The sequence below is a fragment of the Lactuca saligna genome, chromosome 1 (genome assembly GCF_052625555.1).
Source record: "Lactuca saligna cultivar CGN05327 chromosome 1, ASM5262555v1, whole genome shotgun sequence".
NCBI lineage: Eukaryota > Viridiplantae > Streptophyta > Magnoliopsida > Asterales > Asteraceae > Lactuca > Lactuca saligna.
This window is the reverse complement of record NC_136417.1, coordinates 29,061,011-29,074,887: the sequence shown is the minus strand read 5'-3', so window position 1 is coordinate 29,074,887 and position 13,877 is coordinate 29,061,011.

Here is a 13,877-nt window from a genome sequence, read left to right as displayed (position 1 = left end):
CTACTGAAAGCACGGACTCATACGCGTATCAGGGAAACCATGACCTCTAGGGTTGGGATGTGAGCCGGTTCCCGGGATAGTGGAATATGTCTGAGATTTGGTGTTATTTTCAGTATGGAGATTTCAGGGCACGCTGGGAGTGGATCCGGGTCAGGATCAGGAGCCGGAGAGGGAGTTCCGGGTGGGTCTGTACAACCCGAGGTTGTCAGCCAGATGAGTACGCATGAATTGGATGCGAGGATTCATGAGATCTTGCATGATGAGGTTGCCGCATTGTTTCGGGCTGAGCTGCCAGAGTTGTTTGGGTCGATCAAGACCGCCATGGTGGAGTATTTTGATGAGTGCTATGCAGCTCTCACGGAGACGGCTGTCGCGGCGGCTACCGCAGCAGTAGCAGCGGCAGGGGGAGGAGCCAGTAGAGGTTTTCAGTATCGGGACTTCGACAATACGAAGCCTCCCACTTTTGATGGAGTTCAGGATCCGATCGTTGCTATGAGATGGTTATCAGATGTGGAAGGATGCTTCTTCACGTGCTCATGCCCTGCTGATCAGAGGGTGAGATGTGCTTTAAACCTGTTGAGGCTCGGAGCAAAGGATTGGTGGAGATTGACCACGGGGTCGTACTCGGATGAGCAGAGGGCTGCGATTTCATGGGATCGGTTCAGAGAGATGTTCAGCACTCGTTATGTTCCACAGGTCGAGAGGGAGAGGTTGGCTCAGGAGTTCTTGGAGTTGAAACAGGATTCGGAGTCGGTGACGGAAATCACCAGGATGTTTACTGAGAGGGCGATGTTTTGCCCTGAGTTCGCTTCGGAGCAGGCTCAGATGTCCCGATATCTGAGTATGCTAAAGAGAGACATCAGGCAGTTTGTGTCTGCGCAGAGGTGCGAGACTTTGCTGGAGTTGCAGGAGGCCGCCAGGCGGCGTGAGTTAGAAATTGAGTTGCAAATGCGTGAGCTGAGGCAAGCTCCGGTTCAGTCGCAGCCGGCGACGAAACGGTCTAAGACCGTTGATTCCAGGATGGGAGATCAGGGTGGCCACGTCTGTGGAAAGTGTGGAAGGGGTCATGCCGGGGTTTGTCGGTCCGGTGGAGCATGCCGCAAGTGCGGGAAGGAGGGACACTATGTGAGGGATTGTCGGCAGTCAGTGCCGGTTCGGGATTTGAGGATATGCTATCATTGTCATCAGGTTGGACATTTGAAGGTCAACTGTCCACAGCTTGCTGCGGGATCGGTGCAGGCCCCAGCACCGGCTACGTTGAGGATTACAGGTGGAGGTTAGGGTGGAGCAGAGCCCCCAAGGGCTTAGGGCCGTGTTTTTCAGCTTGCTGCTTCGGGTATGTTCTTTCTGCTGTTTTGATTATTTATGATTGTTGTAGAGTATTGATATCTGCTGGTTTCATTGGTTGGTTATGAAATTGCGTTTCGGGTTTCGTGTGGTATTCATTGTTCCTTGAGGGTTTGGCGAGTTGTGATCGAGATTTCGTTTTAGTATCTTGTGTTCCCTGGGGGATCGTTATGGTTATGGGTTTGTACTTCGAGCTATCGTTGATTATCTTTGTGAGGATTGGTGGCGGATGCGGCGTTGGTTTGAAGGGCAGTTAGATTCGGTAGTCTGAGGAATTGATAGTTGAAGATTGGGTTCCTTTCGAGCAGGTTGTGCAGCATGGGAACATGATGGTATGAAAGTTGTTGGTGCTGGTGAAAAACATTTTGAGTGCATGTGTTGATTTCTGCAAGGTTGCTTGGGGAGATCAATGATGGCAACCGGTGACTATCTGTCAGTGTCTTAAGTGGGGGAGAATTGGAAATTCTCCGGATGATCATTGGGCCTGAGAGGTTGTTTAGCTGCTTGGGAAATTCAGCGGTATTTCTATTAGTTGAGAGCAGGCTCGTATGAGTGAGTAACAGGCGTGCGGGGCGGAATACAGACCTAGAGTAGTTGATTGAGGAAGGCATGGGAGCAGGCCGGGATCGAGCATGTAGGATGGAGATAGAGTTCGGAACCCCTAGAGGGTTAGAACGGTATGCACGGGAGGATTTCCTGAAGAGATAGTTCGGAATAATGAGTGCTTGTTGAGCGGTCCGGATAGACTGAAGGCCGTAGGCGTACCAGTCAGGCCGAAGGCTCGGAGAACGGTCCAGTCAGATTGGCTGAAGGTTCTGAGAGTGGTCCAGATTGGCTGAAGGCCCGGGGAGGCGGTCCAGTCATGCTGAAGACTCTGCGGGTAATGTTAGATCGGTTGGAGGTTATGGGTTGCGTATGTTGCAGTGGGAATACATTGGGAGGTCTGGCCCGGCGAGCGATCTTTAGCGGTAAAGGTAGTGCACGGGCTTGAGAGTCCTTGTGATGAGAGGCAGAGTAGCGGTAATGCATGGATGTTGAGTACGCTGTAAGGAGGTAATGTGGCGTAGGTTGAGCACCAGGGTGCCTGTCATGATGAGCGAGCAGACGAGTGGTTTCCTTGGTAAGGAAAGAGGGAGGAATGAAACTCCGGAAAGGGAGAGCGAATTCACGGAAGTGAAAGCGGCAGTGTGGAGTTGCGATCACTGTGGTCCGTCGATGGTCTTTGAGTAGTGTGTTGCAGCGGCAGAAAATAAGCTTATTCGACTCGATATGTTGCTTTGGGCGCAGAGGGAATATCGCGACGTGGAGTCAGGGAGAGGAGTTCGGAAAGGATACAGAGCAGGAGTCTTGGACTCTCAGTGGGATCATGATCAGGGTTCTGGGTATGTGCCAGTGGTTTATTCTGGGAGGATGTTGAGGATATCGTCTGTATATCAGGTTATCCGCACCTGAGGTTGCTAGAGCTAGATCGGCATGTATGTGTGATTGCGATAGGAGAACTCGGGGGAGTTGCTCCGAAATGGAAGAATGAGTCTTTCGGTCGTCATGGTAAGGGTAGAGTGGAATTTGGATCGGGAATCCGAGGGTTCGTAGCTCTATAGCCATGCGAGTCAAGTGAAAGATGAGAATTGGAGCAATAAGGCATTATGGGTAATTCTCGGTTGTTGAGTGTGGTTGTCGGAGGGTACAGTGGGTGCCGGTTTGAGTAGGTGGTGGGAACACCGTATGGAAGGAGAAAGTGAGCTTCTGGTTCTATGGTTGTACTTTGAGGGGCTGGTTCGGTCAAGGTCAAGTGGCGCATAGTGGGAAGTAAATTGAAGATGAGATGCCGAAGGCTTCGAGGATGAAGCCTAATTTAAGTGGGGGAGAATTGTAACATCCCGGAATCGCAAGAGTAGAGTTGAAGGGCTAAAAGTGTAAGTTTTAGAAGATGACTCGGCGAGTCCATGGATAGACTCGGCGAGTCAGGTCGCGGTCATGGTCGCGAGCCGAGTGGCCTACTCGGCGAGTCCCAAGTATGGACTCGGCGAGTAGGTGCTGTATGGAGAAAACCCTAGTTTCCGGGGTTGAGCCCTATATAAAGAACATTATACCCCTCCACAGCCTCTCTTATTCCCCCCTTGAGTTCCAGAAACCCTAATCTCGTGGAGAAGAGCATTGGTGGAGCAAATTGGAGCTTGGAGAGGTGTTGCTTGGAGAAATCTTGAAGGAGAAGTGGTTTGGATCAAAGGGCTTTGCTTGGATTCGTGTTTAGCTGTTATTGAGGCATCTTCTGGAGGTAATATCTTCGTCCTTAAGCTGTGCATTCCTAGTTTCATCATTTGGGGTTGTGTGGGATGCTTGGTTGTGTGACATTTTGGTGTTGGAGGATGGATCTGAGGTTGCTACCTCAGATCTGGAGTGGAGAAGTCATTGAGTGCATTAAAGTCCCAACCTTTGTGCTATGAGTGAAGCTATCATGCCCCAAACCTTGGTTTTAAGGTGAAAATGGCCTAGATCTCGTTTGATTCACGTAAAGTTTGCCACTTTACGTGATGGATGGATTGTAGGAGGCTGGATCTATGTTATGGATCAATTGCATGGCCTGAGATGCTTCTGTATGGATTCAGACCGGTGGAACTCGGCGAGTCACATGGGTGGACTCGACGAGTTGCTTGAAGATGGCCTTGAACTCGACGAGTTGGAAGAACAACTCGGCGAGTAGGTTGAAGATTGCCTTGGACTCGGCGAGTCCAGTTGGACTCGGCGAGTCATGTCGAGGAAGTCCCAATATTCCTGGTTGAGTCGACGAATCGGTGAGTCGAGGGATGACTCGGTGAGTTGGGTGCGAGTGGACTCAGAGTTGTTGCACTCGACGAGTCTTGGGATGACTCGGCGAGTTGGGTCACTAAGTGAGGGAAGTCTGAGCATAAGGACTCGGCGAGTCATCGGGTTGACTCGGCGAGTAGGGTCTGTCAGGGGTTGACTTTGACTTGTCCAGGGTTGATCAGTTGTCTTCCAGGAGTATTTCGGTATTTATGGGTATTTATTGGGTTATTGTTGATGTTCAGTGGAGGAGTTGTGTCAGAGTTCGAAGCAGCGGGATCTTATCTTTTCAACCGTCAGTTTCGAGGTGAGTTATCCTCACTATATCAACAGGGTCTAAGGCACCAAGGCCGGCCCTTTATTGTATTGAGATTCGATTTACGTTTATCATGTTATTGCTGGTTGTGTCTGCATCCTGGTAGTTAGGATGGTACATGCTAGGGGACCTTGTAAAGGTCAGTCCTCGATATGCAGGGTAATGCTATGCTAGTGAACGGGTAGGTCGGTAGCCCGGTTAGAGTAATGATATGCTATGTGATCTGTTTACTCGGTTTGTTGATTATGACTGTTATATGAATGTATGTTTTGTGCACATGGTTGTTTGGACTGGAGATGGGTTGAGGCGGGTCCTGCTTTGTGCTGTAGGCCAAGATACCCAGGGCGGACCGGTTGTTCCGAAGGCCCAGCGAGCGGTCCGGATAGGCTGTAGGCCCCATGAGGGCGGACCAGACGTGCCGAGGCTCGGAGAGTGGACCAGGCCGACTGTAGGCCCGATGCGGGCGGACCAGTCACACTGTAGACTCAGAGAGTGGACCAGGTGGGTTGAAGGCCTGATGCGGGCGGACCAACCCCACTGTAGACTCGAAGGACATGACTAGACCCGGAGGATGGATCCGAAGGACTGAAGGCCCGATACGGCGGACCAGTCACGTTAGACCCGATATGCATGGTTGTTCTATGTTCTGTTATGTTATGTATGATTTATATGTTTTGGACCGGAAGGTCGTAGCCTGGAAGGGCGTATGCGTGGTTGGTATCTTGGGGGTATCTCACTAAGCTCTCGGGCTTACAGTTGTGGTTTCATGTTTTTCAGGTTCTTCAGGAGACTGTGGCAAGGCGAAGGCGCGATCGTACCGCTCCTTATGATTTCGTAACGACATGATTCTGGGAATACTTAAATGAATTGTATTGAAAACCTTTTTGTAAACATCTTAATGAAAATCGGGTTGTTTTGAAAATTTTAAATTGGTTGTGTTTTTCGGGCATTACAGTAGGGGTGACAAATACCCGATTTCCGGTTGAAATATGTCGAAGGGGATTGCAAACACCCATATATGCTTGATTGTATTCGGTTGAAATAGACCGAAGGAGATTGCAAGCACCCATATATGCTTGATGCTATTTGGTTCAAATAGACCGAAGGGGATTGCAAGCACCCATATATGTTTGACTGTATGTTTGTGTGGTATGGGGTATTTTGGGGGAACTTACTAAGCTTTGTGCTTACGGTTTTCAGTTTATTTTTCTGGTACTTTCAAGTCGAAGGGGAATAGTCTGCCTGATCGCATTGCATCACCCTATGATTTTCCGCATTATGTGATTTTAGGAATTTGTACTCTGATAAAATGTTGTCATGCTACACTTTCGACTATTTTGATATGATTATCGCAAGTTTTGAATGAATCTTAAAACATAAATTTTATTTGTATTTTGGGATGTTACATTATCCAATACAAGTTATGTGTTCTTTCTATCTTTTCTTTTCCAGAGGCCTCCAGAAACACTAGATAAACTCCAGATTGAATCAGATGAGATACGTCATCAGATTCAAAATTCAGATTGCCACATAGCACCCTATGAGAGGCTAGATGTCATCATCAAATCCGTCTTTTTTTTTTGGGATTCAGGTATTCATTATAAATAGGACCTCTCCCATTTACTCCGCACCCAAAAAATGTGGTCTTATGCTCTCCTCTCTCCCTCTACAATTTCCAGCTTTCTTTGTTTACGAGTAATTAGCTTTGTGTCTATCAAACTTGTGAGTTCATGGAAAGTTACACATAACGAAAGTAAACACATTGTTTACATACCTTTCAAGAGAAATTCAAATTGGCATTGTTACAAAATCGCTTCCAAAATTATGTCAACGAAGTTAATATAGGCATATTTTTTTACTGATTCTCCCAAAAATTAGAGCTTTGAAATAAAATTAAAGGAACTACTTTGGTTCTCGACAATTCAAAATTTTTATTAGGGATCTAAATTCTATGTTCAACTATTTTGGTTCTATTTTATTTTTGTCTATCTGTTAAATTGTGTGAAATCAATAACACATGATGGACCTTTCTCTCACGTTTTCATTGATCCATGAATGTACCACTTGAATTTTAAGTTGGCGCACACAAGTTTCGGCTACTCATCATGCATTTAACCAAAAAGCAATATCAATGTCCAAAGGTAGTAAAGTAAAGGTACATTTTTATACAAAAGAAAACCACGAAACCAAAACTAAAATGTCACACATCGTACTTTATGGATCTAAATCGGCCATCAAAACAACTTTTGGCCACTCTTTTTCTATGTTAACATAAATCGGGGTTTTTAATTTCAGAGGGACTCTATAGGGTTTAAGACAAGATGTTCTTGTCAATATTGATCACATGTAAAAGGGTCTTTTAAATTAATACTACTTTATTTTCACTTTACCAAAACTTATTTTCAGTTTACCAAAACTGTGTCGGCTTCATCGATCATTCGCCTTTTTGCAATTTTCATCAAAGAATACATGAACCGTATGATAAATAATGTTATTGTGCACACGTTTTACATCACACATCGCCGCACAAACGGTTCAAGAAACGAACTAAAGCTTTAAAATGGCTCAAGCACACAAGGATTTCAAGGCGGATTCAACTCTACATAAAATCCACATGATGTGATTTTAATCCATTATGTAAACGGAGGAAAAAGACAAATAAAGCTAATCATTTTAAACACTATTCAAGAAATAATTAAAATTTGTCAAATCTCCAAAATAGTCATAAATGGTATATGTGAAAAAAGCCCGTCAGCTGTGAAAATATAAAATGATTTTGTTTTTTTATAAGGGTCTCGATGGGACGAGAAATTGGCCAAACTATGTCTGAAATGAGCCTCCGATGGTCCCACTATATAACGTAAATATGTTTTGTTTTGATATTGTTTTACTCTATAATTTTGCATATTCTTACAAATTATATATGGAGACAAATAGAGGACGAAAACAATCTATATCTAACGATAAGTTTTTTCGTCCTTTTAACGTTGTTTACTTTTGTTTACTTGCAAAAATATTGTTTTCATAGACATACATACATGCATACATAATCAAGATCCACTACTAGAGAAAAAAAAAAGGTTTTCTTCGACATGTCTATCGTAAATGTCTAGACAAATATTTTGTCATTGAAAGTCATGTCATACAGGAAAACGACAAGTATTTGGCATGTCATAATATTTACAACTGACATTTATAGCTTTATGACCAAAAGTTACGACATACATACATGACATGTGTTTTCAATATGCATTTACGACTGATTTTGTATATCGTAATTCGTAACATTTTTATAATTACTGACAGTCATTTACGACTTCAAATTACGACAAATATTCTAAATTTGTACAAAATCTTAATCAAACTAAACTACACATCTAATGTCTATTAATACAAAATAAAATATCATAAATATATAAAAAGACAATCTATTACACAAACCAGTGTCAAATTCAAAAGTGTTCCAAATTCATTAAAGCAATTGTCAAATACATAGCACCGATAAATAATGTTTGTGACATAAATAGCCCATTCTTCACGCATCCTATGAAGCTCGACGTTTGTAAATTAATTTCCCCCCCAAAACTAAGACATAAATTAATATATTAGCAAAAAAAAATTGTTAAAAAATTATATATGTAAAAATTCTACAACACTTCAAGTCCATCAATTAACTAATAAATTTATTTACTTCGTTATTCAACACTTCAAGTCATTTATCAACAACCGTTTTTATGACTTTAAAAATGTAATACTCGCATTTTGTGTAACCATGCTAAAAGGACACTGAATAATTATATAATAAACAGATTAGTCAAAAACAATAATACATTAGTCAATCCTTGGTTTCGCTGGCAACAAACATGTAACGACCCAATTTTCAAAGTAAAATTTTCATTTTTGGATAAGCACACATAATGTCATACAATAAGAAATCCAGTTATAATTGTTTTCAAAACATAAGTCAAATCCAACTTTTATTCCAAACATCAGAGTGTCCCGAAAATATCTGCGAGAGAGTGCACGTCACGCCATCACGCCTTGCCCTTGCCCATGGGATATGAAGTACCTGAAACCAATAAACAAACATATAAGCATGAAGCTTAGTGAGTTTCCCCAAAGCATACCCCACACACAATCCACATAACATGTTAGCTATAAAAGCTACCTCTACCACATAACACATACCAAATAACTATAAAGCTACCTTTACCACATAATGCATATCAATTAGCTATAAAGCTACCTATATCACATAACGCATATCAATTAGCTATAAAGTTATCTCTACCGTTAGCCATAAAGGCTATCTCTACCCTTAGCCATACAGGCTATCTCTACCATTAGCCCTGAAAGTTATCTCTACCACTAGCCCTGAAGGCTATCTCTACCATTAGCCCTGGAAGCTATCTCTACCACTAGCTGTAAAAGCTATCTCTACCACATACCTACGTATAACAATGCCACACACCTCTACACAACTAGTATACCAACTATCATAAAATGGGCCAGTCTTGGTGCCTTAGAACCATTGATATGGTGAGAAAACTCACCTCGAATGCAGAAGCTTCCTAAAGAAGTCCTTAGCTGTCACCCCGTCCACTTCCTGAACCATCAATACCAATCAATATAACCAAATAGAAATTGGGTCCCATACCATAATCATTAGTCCATGCATGGGGTAAAATGACCATTTTACCCCTAGCCCAGTATGATCCAAACTTAGGCCCAAACCCAAAACAGAAGCCCAACACTAGGTAGGCTTTCCAAGCCCACTAGTGGCCCACAAATGGCCCAATTTGCCAAATTGGGCCCAACCCCTCTAAGGGGCCTTACTTTAAGCCCAAACATATTCATAGCCCAAAACATCTAACTTCTAACGGTCCATTAAGGCCCAAAGTCCACTGCTTGGCCCAACCCGAGGCCCAAAACACTCCAAGCCCATATCTGATAAGTACGTTAGGCATACTCCTATGTACGCTAAGCATACAAGCTAAATGGTAAGTACGTTGGGCGTACCTGCATGTACGCACAGCGTAACCCCTATGTTAAGTCACTTTCCCATTAAGTGCTTAATACTCTATTCCAGAAGCTGCAATTATAGATCCAAGTTCTTTTTAACATCTTAATCCATAAATTTAGTTACTTGGTGACTTCCAACCCACCAAATGAACCTAAACTTGGAATTAGCAATAAACTCCCATGGAAGTGGCTAGATCTCATGCATGGTCTCAAATGAGCCCTAAATATTGAAACTTTACTGCTTATGCGACTCATATGGCACTAAGGGTGGCAACCCTGGACCTAGAAAACGAGTTGAGTCATAAAGGTCCATTCTTGGGACCAAAAAAGTCCATAAACTCATCATAAGGGAGATCTAAGAGATTAATCATCAAGCTCATGACTTTATACCTCGAAGAGATCTGTAGAGAAGCAACAATCCAAGATCTGAACTTTCTCTTTTGCACCAAAACCTTGCCTTGACCCTTGCTTCCTTGAAGAGTGGTTCTAAAACACCAAAATGCTCTCACAAAGCCTTCCAAGCTCCAAGAACACTCAAAGAGGAAGTGGGTTTCGTCAAAACTGTCTAAGGGTGAGAAGGAGGCTGACCCTTGAGGGTATAATGCTCTTTATATAGTGGCATACCCTAAAAATTAGGGTTTAAGGACTCTAGGCGTACTTTTCATACGTTGGGTGTATGTCTCCAACACCCGCGACTCCTCATCCCCTCTACGTTGGGCGTACCCCAGCTTACGTTGGGCGTACTCTTGTGTTGGCCACCTTGCATGCATGGGATCATCTTTGTTACTAATTTCCATTAGGGCTAAAATCGACAATAAATACAAAGTGTCACAACTCCTTCATTCTAAGTTCATTTCCCACAAACTTTATATCCACGAAAAGGTGGCGGGAAGCCCTACGCTCCCCTCGACACCTCCAAGCCTAAAACCTTTCGGATAAAACCCGGTACCCATAAAATACCGAATCACCCCTACCCATTGGCTTCCGAGGCCCCAACCGATACATTTCAAAGAAGGCGTTACAAAACAGTAGCACTCGACTGGTGGTTCTCGCTCCGACAGCGGTGGCGACCATGACATCGATATTTGGTCCTCCGATCTTCACTTGTTGCAACGTCCCCGGTTTCTTAATATTCTTCATATATACTGGCAACATGAGCCATCGGTGGCCGTTCGTTGTCTTGGAGCTTCGACTGATCGGAAAGACAAAAGGGAGTCGGGTGGTGGCAACGGCTGGAGGGATGGAGGCATAAGGTGGTGGTTGAGTATAGCTTTAAAGTTAGGGTTAGGGAACACAAGGTGGAGGGTTTATATTCTCCCGTACAAAAGAAAAACTTCAGCCATATTAACATTTTCAATCCCTCCTCCTCCATTCTTTTCAAAGAAGCTCTATAAATTACCATTCAGCCCCTTAGCCTCCAAAATCTATTCAATATAAGTCCAAATGATACCCAACACCCCCTGACTTCTGAAAATCTTTACAAAATAAATCCCATAATTACACTTTAACCCCCGAAACTCAAAATCATGTCATTTGACTCCCTAAAACTGTAGTTCCCGCAGATTCGGGCTTGTCAATTTAGAGACAATAAGCGTCAAAAATTACATTTTTATAGATTATTATTTAGAATAAATAATCTTAAGTAATTTTTAGTATATGTCATAAGGTTTCCGTACATATAAAGAATGCCGAAATACGAGTTATAACGAATAAGTTATGACATGTCGAAGTTTCGCGACAAAACCGGCACGACACCGGGAATCATAAAAAGTGAATTTATGATAGAATACTTTTTAGCCTTAGAGTGCTAAATGAATTTTTAGAGTACGTCTCCAACTTCGCATGGATATAAATAACGTCAAAAATAGAGCTCGTGTGCAAAAGTTATGGTCTTCCGAAGATGTAGCTGTGTGAATGCATGACACGTGTCAGAAACCCTAATTTGACTGGACTCACGACGTGATCATTATTTCTCACAACGTGATGAGTCAAAACACCACTTTTCAAGGCTAGCATGTAGATGGCAAGTCTACGGAACGGGCTCACGACGTGAGCATCAATTCTCACGACGTGAGGAGTCAAACGGACATTATTCAAGCCTAGAACGTAGATGGCGAAGCTACGAGGGGATACAGCCATGGCTCACGACGTGAGCAATGAATTCTCACGACGTGAGAGACCAAAAATCACCCTATAAATAGCAAGTTCATCCCTTTCTCTTCTTACACCCAATTCTTCTCTCTCTCTATCTCTCTCCCTCTCTCTCTCTCTCTCGTTTGCTGAAGGAGCTCCACGTTCCGAGCCCGACGATCACGAACCGCTGACCATTTCTAGTTAGATTCTATCAAATCATGCTACAAGTGAGTGCATAGTTACTTTCATCTTATGCATAGATATGAAGTATTTACTATAAATTACGTGTTACGTGTGCATATTATATGTGTTCTTGATATCTATACTGGATAAACGATTTATACATGTTTACGTGATTTAAACTGTATACGTAATTTTATACTTATAAATATATATTGGGTAGCAACAGGTGATGATAGATAGGTGATGATAGAAAGGTGATAATGATTAGATGATGATAGAAAGGTGATGATAATTAGGTGATGATAAATAGGTGATGTGATATGAGAAGAGACACCATAACCTTGACCGGCGATGTAGTCATCTACCAGAGTATAAATGGCGACCACAGAGTATTCTAGACAGTCATGTGGAAATATCGGCAAGCTCATAACCTGTAGGTGATGAATTACGAGTTCAGGCGATGTTGTAACTACGTATTCATGCGATGATACTCTAACCCCTTACTACGAATTACGAGTTCATGCGATGTTGTAACTACGTATTCATGCGATGATACTCTAACCCCTTACTATGAATTACGAGTTCAGGTAATGTTGTAACTACGTATTCATGCAATGATACCCTAACCCTTGTTGGACATGTATGAAGGGAGTACTCCCCAAATCAGTATTGTCTATGTGATGTAGGTGATGATCCTTAGGAATAAACATATAAGGAAATGCGATGTAAGGAGATGAAAGGTAAATACGATGTAGGAGATGGACCTTATGATAAATCTTTAGGGAATGTACTTAGGAATAAAGAAGATAATGGGGATGGGTAATTGGGTTATTTGCTTGATGGAACATAATAATTATATTATTGTGGGTTAAAAACCCTATGTACTCACCAGGTTTCCCAACCTGACCCACTCAGTTTATTTGTATCACATGTATCGATATCAAGCTACTTTACACTGAGAGAATATGGAGATATAAATCATTAGTGATGTTGAATGTAAGTTTTGTTTATGCTTATGTTTCTATAATGACGATGACATCCCAAATGTTTTAAAATGAATAAAAATACATTTCTTCGGAAATGATTTGATAATATATTTATCATGTTTTTCTGGGAACAAGTTATGCAATATATTTCTTTAAAAATATACTCTGATTTTCAAATAAAGCATAAACAAATCAGTATTTTCTGGCCGTGAAAATGGGGATGTCACAAAAACCAAAACCTGGATAAATATTATGGATTTTGAGCTACTATAAAATAATAATAAAAACATAAATTTACATCTTGGGTTCAGGGTTTATTATTTAACTCGTTAATTTCAAACGGAATGTTACAAACCTGAATGGACCGTCTCACAGGGCTTACAACCTATCTGGACCGTTCTTCGGGTCTTCGGCCTAACTGGACTGCCTTGTAGGGCCTACAGCCTATCCGGACCGCCCCATGTATCTTGGACTTTAGCACAAAGTAGGACCGCCCCAACCCAACCACAATATGTCGACATATACAACAAGTAACGTAAACACATATCCAGCAAGTACATGTACCATACAGGTCTATCAATCTATCATATAATTAGCATAACATTATCCTATATACTAGGATACATAACCTACTGGGTCGACATTGGTGCCTTCAACCCACGAGTACAATGAAGAAAACTCACCTCACATTCTAAAAATATCTTAACAGATCACTCTTCCAAATACTACCTCAACAGATCACATATACAAATAATAGGACCCCATCTCAAACTACTATTTAAAATTTCCCAAAATGCCCTTAAGTTAAACCTGGTCAAATCCATGATCGAAGGTCATGGTCAAAAGTCAAAGGGCCAACACATGTGGAGTATGCACTGCATACAGTACCACTACGCATGGCATAGTGGATCCTTCCCCAGATTACAGGGTTTAAACCTAGTACGCGTTGCACACCACTAGGTACACCCAGCATACTCGATCAAACCCCAATATTCTCCTAAAGAGCTTAATCCATTAAGACCTTACATTTAGAACTCATATCTATCCCCAAATAACTTCCTTAATCATAAAGTTTCCAAATCTAT